The sequence below is a fragment of the Anser brachyrhynchus genome (genome assembly GCF_964034855.1).
Source record: "Anser brachyrhynchus genome assembly, chromosome: 3".
Lineage (NCBI taxonomy): Eukaryota > Metazoa > Chordata > Aves > Anseriformes > Anatidae > Anser > Anser brachyrhynchus.
Window position 1 is genome coordinate 124,758,574 of NC_137696.1, and position 7,354 is coordinate 124,765,927.

A 7,354-nucleotide genomic window follows, 5' to 3' on the forward strand; every position below is an offset into this window, starting at 1 on the left:
ATCCCTGGTTCCACAAGAAAAGGGCTGTGATCTGAGCACGTCTCATTCCCGGTTTCTGTTTCCACTCCGCTCTGGGATTTTACGTTTGGTTTAACCTCAGGGTGTGGTGTTCTCCCTTCGCATCGCTCAGGTCACTCAGAAATCCAGGCCCCCTCACAATTCGTCTCATTTACATGAATTCGACCATCCAGAACGTGGACAGCCTCTCCGAGCCAGGTTGTTATCATTTGTAACCCCCACACAGGGCCCTCATGAAGTCAAAAAGCAGGTGCCAGCCCCCCAAATTTCACAGTGTCGGGGATCCCTCACAACAGCTTGCTGCAGAAGGGGTTATGGTGATCACTAGCAGGAGGCGCACACAGCAGCAGGGACACTTGTCACGTTTGAAGCTGGAATCGCCTTCAAATGGGATCTACTTCCCCTGCCCTCGCTCTGCTCCGGTTCCTTTCTTGCTCCTGACTTCAGCCACAGCAGCTGACCAACAAGGAAAGTTATTAAATTTGCACAAAGGGGGAAAGAAAAGCAACCAAAGCAGAGGAAAACAACACGCATACGCTCTGGCTCCTCATTCCTCTGTGCTACCTGTGGAGGACAAAATGGAGAATATTTTTTTTCGTGATCTGTAAATTTCAGGTTGTGACAAGGGCGCCCATTTCCCCTTTGTACTTCGCTGATTTGATATGACAAAGAAGTCATCCCATTTCACTACAAGCACTGCTTCCCATTTATCCTGCAAATCGTGCTCCTAAAGCACCACCTTTACCTCTTTCTTCTCTCCTTGATTGCTTCCCCTGTTTTTTCTTGCATTTCTAATCACTTCTGGTGCGCCTGTTATCCAGGTTAAAGCATCTGCCTCTGCGGGAGGCTGCGGTACAAGTAAGGACCTAATTAACCGCACAGGATTTCGCTGAGGCATCTCTGGGGGATAACAAGAGTACCCAGGATAATTCATAACAGAGGTCAACAACGTTTTTTTGGAAAAAAAAAATATATTTTATTTTTCCTTCCACCTCATGCTCTGAGGTGCAGCACTGCTCCTAGGGGTTAGGCAATGGGGTGGATTTGGTGTTACGCCTCCCTGGGTGGGGATGGACACGACGGAAAGCCGGTGCTTGCCGTGGTGGCATCAGCCCCGTGGTGGCACCCGTCGTGTTGTGAGAGCCCAAATCAGTGGGGAAGTTGCTGTCGTGGCATCGGCCCTCTTCTCCTTTCCCTAACGCACAGGGGGGGAAGGGAGAGGGAGGCGTAGGAGCAGGAATCTGGTGTCGAGTGCTGTCGGAGACAAAGGAGTGAAGGAGACGGACTGACAGATCTGTCGAGCTGCGGCAATTCTTGTGTGCCTCACGGAGCTGCTCATGGGTTTAAAAGTAAGCACTTAAGTGCCTATTGGCTGCACGAGGGCTTTAGTGCTCTTCAAACTAGTGAAGCAGACGATACTTCAAAGGCATCAAAAGTAGGTTAAGGAAAGTATTTCGCAGACCGAGTAGACATCTGAATAAAACTGACAGTCTTTAAGTGCAGATGAGTAAATAGAGGGAGTTCTCAGTGGGATCAGCTCGGTAGGGTTACGGAACAGCTCTGGTTTATTCCCTATTCAGTGCCTGGTCTCGCCGGCGTGATTGCCAAAAAAGGACAAGTTACACCAACTCTGATGGGAGTTATCACGCCACTTACACGCAGGCTGCAACGATCAATATATTTTTTTTAACACACACACAAAAAAGTCAGAAACAAACAAAAATCCTTTCAGGAAGGAACATGAAAATACTCTCTTCTATTTCCAGTATTATCCAATTAGCCAAGCGCATTACAAGCAGAGCTGAATCTCAAATATTGCCTGCTGAGAACGGCAGAACTGTGGCGCTGGCACCTACCTGGCCTGATCCTGCACAGCTCTGCGGGACCTGGTACCTGCACCGGGCTGAAAGGAGCTCTTTAGCCCTTGCCCCTTAACCCTTAATCAATACGAAACACCACCGTAGCCTCTGATTTAAGAAGTCCACTTTAAAGGGCTCGGAAGCATATTGAAATGCATTTTAAATTACGTTGTACTTCTGTGATTAGTAATACTTGAGATGACTAAAACCGAAAAAGTGCATTTCCCCACCCCCTTTTTTTAGCCTTTTGCTCAGATGAGATAAGGAAATGAGGTTACTTGATTTCCCTTTAGAGTTTATAATCAGCCACACTATTTTAATAAATTTCCTTTAGTTCCACTTTCTGTTTCTTAAATGCTAGCACAATGCGGCCGTGTTTTGGTTGCAGGCTCCATGGGGAGATGTTCCAAATGTCAACAAACACGATCACCACAATTTTTTTTTTTTCATTATTATTATTTTTCTAAATGTCATGGAATAGGCCTACCAACGCGAAGTTTTGTAAACCTTTTTCAAAGTAATTTAATTTCTGGCCTTAACGTTGGGCATTAAAAACTGGCTTTTAAAAACCACTCCTAACTAGCTCGAGCAAACTTTCAAGCCGTAAGAGCGGGATCCACGAAATCTGCCCCAGGAATCGGTCAGCATGAAGCGCTACGCCTGGTAGTAAATTTTTGCAAAGCCTGGTATTCCTTGTGGCAGCGAATATATAGTCTTGGCATCGCTGATTTCAAATCAACGAGGTTCTGTGTAAGCGTGTCTTCCAAAATGAGTATACCTACACGTAACAGGCAGTATTTCTTCTGCTCAGCGCAACGTTACAGCCTCCTTTTTGTGACCAGCTGTGTCATTAACTTGTCCAGTGTCATGAGGAATGGCATATTTACCCTGTTAAAGATAGCAATTAATAACAGTTACAATAATAACTTCAGTTAAGTACATAAATATAAACACGTTATTAATCATTAACAGAAATCGGCCCATTCATAATGCTTCAGAGCTCTCTGGGAGAGGAACTGTAGGCAACAGATTTCCTCTATATTTTAAAGTTGGTGCCTTGTTCTCCATCTTTATTAAACAAAAAAAGTGATTGTTTAGGAAAAAATCTGTCGCTATTTTGCATGGCTGTCCCTCTTTGACACCATCTGTGGTCAGATTAAATGCTGAGATCTGAATCAACATCTCCGCGTTTAATCTCCTGTTGATATTTCTGTAGATGGAGAGGTAAAAAAAAAAGAAAAAAAAAGATTACAGGGAGCTGGCCGCTTGTACAAGTTTGAGTTATGCCAGCACAATCTTAATGAATTTCTTAAGTCAAATGTAATTATGAGCCTGGAATGTGGAAGCATACATTTTTGCTCTGTGAGGGCTAATAAAAACACAAAAGCTTTCTGTGTGGTTCGGCACGGCAGAAGAAGTGCTTTGCAACATACCCCCGGACCCTGGGCAGCTTCTGAAGCAGGGATTGAAGTACGCTGAGTTTCCTGCAGGACACGAAGTGTTTTCCTCCGAATTGTTTACAATTTGCTCTCTGCTGTGCCTGCGCTCGGAGCCGATACCATAAAAAGCCACCGACAAACCCAAAGCGGTTCCTCTGCAGCCAGGAAGGCAGGGGAAACGTGCGCGGGGGGCTTCGCTCCTGGCGGGCAATAAAAGCCCCAGCAAAGTTCCAAACCGCACGCTCCTGCCCTTGCATCGAGCGTAAAATAGGTCACGGCAGAGAGAGGCTGTGGCTTTAAGCATTGCCCGGCCTGAGCCGGATTATCATTAGGTTACGTAAGTGCTGATGAGCTGCTTTTCATTAAGGCTTCCCCAGCGAGCGGGGCTGCCTCCACCAACCATCCCGGGCAAGGATTTCCTCCCCGGAGCTCTGCAGCCAGGCCACGGTGCTCGCATCGGCTGGCACGGGCTGGACGCGAAACCATTCACTCACCTCCACGAGGCTGGGCATTAATTTTGTCTGCAGCCCGTCTGTAAGGTCGTTTAAGTTAAGGGGTACGGAAAAGGTGTTAAAGCAGGGTGTTTAAAGCGTCCTGCTCTCGGTTCTCAGCACAGTGCACGCTCTGCTGAGTAGAAAGCCAAGCCTTCGTACCCTGTGGAGGTCTGAAACACCAGCAAAAAGGCTGTCACACAGGAAATGATGGCCCAACGTTGCAGTAAATACATAGAGCACCTGCACCTGAGACCTTGGAAGGGGGGAGAAAACTTAGAACAAAGCTGGTTTCGGTCGTATTCTTGTACCCACGTGCGCAGAGGCGCCAAGCGGTGCCCAGGCAGTCCCTGCAGCCTTCAGGCACCAAGGTGCTTGCGCCTGGGGCTCTGCCTCATCTTGCAATGAGCTGGATATTCATCCTCAGGTTTCGGTTCTCCTTCCACATGTGAGATTTTACCATGTTTTAGTAGCTGGTAGCGACGTTTCACCCCGTGGGGACACCTACCCCCAGGTCGCCAGGCTCCCTGCAGCTACACCCACGCTGCAATCGCTGCGACCTGCTGGCCCAGATGCCATCATCGAATAGCGCTCTTGTACCCTTCTGCCATTTGTTCCTGCTGCTGCCACACCCAGCATTCTTGTTCAACCCCCACTTGGACCAATTTTACCATTTCTGCTACCTTTTTAGTGAATAAGCAAGTCAGTAGTAAGGGGGGAGCTCTGCGCGCACCGGGGGCTCAGCATGAAACAGAATCAAGCCCATATTCAGAAAGTATGCAGAGCTCTAAAGAACCGTGCTCGCCCTAAATGCTTGCAACACCACCATCAAAGAAAATATTTATTACTTATTACAACGCTGAATTTGGCCAAGAAGCTTTTAAACTCCCTACAATTAAAGTTACCTTCTTGGGTTAATGACTGTATGGTGGCTGCTTGTGACTTACAAGAAACTCTTAAAATAGCCTGCTTTGTAAACCGAAATAAAGCCTGAAAATGGACTTTAGTCCAAGTGAATTGTATGGAAAAAGAGGCTGCTGGTGACAGCATAACACAGAGGGAACACGACAAGCAGAAAGCCTCGGCGCTGGTTTGGTTGGCGATTCCACTGCTCACTCGTTGCCTGACCTCCACTTCAACCTCTTAAACACTGCTGTGTAAATGTAACATGAAGATAATCATATCATCTTGTTTTACAAAGTGCTTGGGCTGGAAAGATCTAACAAGAGTGAATTATTTGTCATTTGCAGTCAGCTGGAAATTAAAACTGCTCTCAGATAAAGCCTCACCCAACGCGGTCTCACTTACCTGGTAGGGGAGGCCTTTGTTTCGGATTTAATTCTAGGAAGTTTTAACGTAATTTCATTCTACTGATGGATTTCATTTTTGCCATGTGTATTTCAATGAGACATTTAATCCCTTCCATAATGCGTTTTGAAGTCTCATTCATTTAAATTGTCACAGCCTGACAGCGCTGTAATGTACTTAAAAATGGCATTGTTTATACCCGCATTCCATTTAAAAATTAACTCGCAGATTAAAGTAATAAAAATGGCTTTATCCTTCTCAGTGTTAATATCACTGAAAACTTAAAAACGCCCCGACTGCCTGAGATCAGCTCATATATTCCTTCCTCCTGAGGAATTAATGGAGGGGAATATTGTAACATCGAGCTCTGCGACTTGGTATTAGTCGGGAAGGCTGAGCGTTTTCTGCCCGAGTAAAAGCGAAGTGGGCACAGCCTGCAGAGGCAGTGGAGAGCTGGCAATTCAGGAAAAGCCAGGGACTTTTACACAGCTTCCTGCCCCTGCTGCTGTCACGAAGGGAGCAGGACCAGGAGGAATCTGGTAGCACTTCCACCTAGATGTGTTGCAACAAAGGGTCATGCAGCAGCATGCAGCGGCAGCTAGCGTTGCCTCAGCCCCTGTGAAGTATGCAATTAAAGGGGAATCAGGAGTATTCCTCCGTAACCTCGCAGGCAGCGTGGGTTCTGCAGCGGGGAATTTGTTCTGGGTGCACGATCACGGGTCGCTACTTTTCTTAGCATTTTCCTTCACTGTTTTCCCACTTATTTCAGTGCTTTCATTTACACATACAGGCCCGAAATCCTTTAAAAAAAAACATTAATTACTTGCCTAGCTTAAGGTGGACAAAATACACAGCATTTTAGATACGAATATACCTGCAGATAATCGTGCTGGTATGAATTAGCCCATAAAAAGTCCTCTTGATGCCCAAATGAGGGAAAACAACAAACACGATCAATGTCCCCTGGCCCTTTACCTTCCAAAGAGTTAATTCAGGCTCAGCCTGCCCATCCTGTTCAAGAGATAATGAGGCAGTTATGAAATGCACGCCTGCACAGGGGTTTTCCCCTTGGGAAGCAGAAAACCTCCGAGGTAACCATGCGGGCCCCCCCAAAAAGAAGCCGAAATCCGGATCAGACGTCGATGGGGGTGACTACGCCGGGTGGATTTGCGATCTTGTGCGTTTGACTGGGCCTTTCAAGGCCAATTTGTTTTGTTGTAACAAATGCACTCTCAAGCCCCTGGGGAATAAAGAGCCCCCACGGAGGAAAATGAGCCACCTGAAGCTCTGGTTTATTTTAACCATTCAACCCATCGAGTTGTTTTGCCTCGTGACACGTAAGGTGTTCGGGGATTTCACAGCTCCACAGAGACGATGAATAATGTAACACCACACAGCCTGGATGCGATAAAACAGTTGATAGAGCAATTGCGGCTCTTCCACTTGCAGCACTTTTACGTGGAAATAGCAGAAAATGCTGCCGACGAGACCCAGCGCGGGGAGGCCTGCGCGGGGCTGCCTGTCACTCTGTACCCCTCAGTGAACTTTTTTGTTTCAGTGCCAACTGAAAATAGACGTTATTTAGGAGCTTTGGCTGCCTCGGAGGAGAGCAACGCTAACGCAAGACGTAGGGCGGCCTTCCTTTAGCTCTTCCTTGAAGCCTCCGCAGGGGAGGCGACTGGGAAACCCAACCCGACAGGTGACTTGTGGCACAAAATGCCTCCGCTCCGCCACGGCGCTGGCGAGCAGGAGGGAACCGCGAGCCTTCGCGAGGCCGTGGTGCTAACGGAGGCCGAGGCCGTGCTGGGTGGGCACGCGGAGGCCGAGTCGGTTGAGCCTCACGCCAGTGAATATGTACCGGAGGATGGTTTACGGTGGTGGGGCGGACGGAGGCAGCGAGGCACCGGAGGCACACACAGAGCTGCACCCAGCCCCACAGCGACATGGGTGACACAGCCAGAGGGCTGCCGGCCTCTGCGCCTCCCTCCGAGCCCCCCACCCGCTGCGGGCAGGCCCCGGCCGCCCCCTAGGCTGCTAAGATGGCGCCTGCCTCCCCCCTTTCCCCCCTTCCCACAGCGGAGAGGAGCCTCCTGGAGGCGGCCTCCCCCCACCACCCCCCGGCCACCGCCGCCTCGCAGCCCGGCCTCCGGGCCTCGCCGCGCCGCCATGGGGCGGGGGGCGGCGGGGAGGGGGAGGGAAGATGGCGGCTGAGGGAGGAGAGGGAGGAGGAGGAGAGGAG

General features: G+C 49.0%; 1 long non-coding RNA gene across 1 annotated transcript; it reads right to left on the bottom strand.

Moving 5' to 3' along the window:
* Positions 1-1,679: 1,679 nt before the first annotated feature.
* LOC308192212 lies at positions 1,680-3,802 on the bottom strand. Its single transcript, XR_013948649.1, has 2 exons — positions 3,311-3,802; positions 1,680-2,765 (listed from the first exon to the last, which is right to left on the bottom strand). It is a non-coding gene; the product is annotated as an uncharacterized lncRNA (long non-coding RNA).
* Between the last annotated feature and the right edge of the window lie 3,552 nt (positions 3,803-7,354).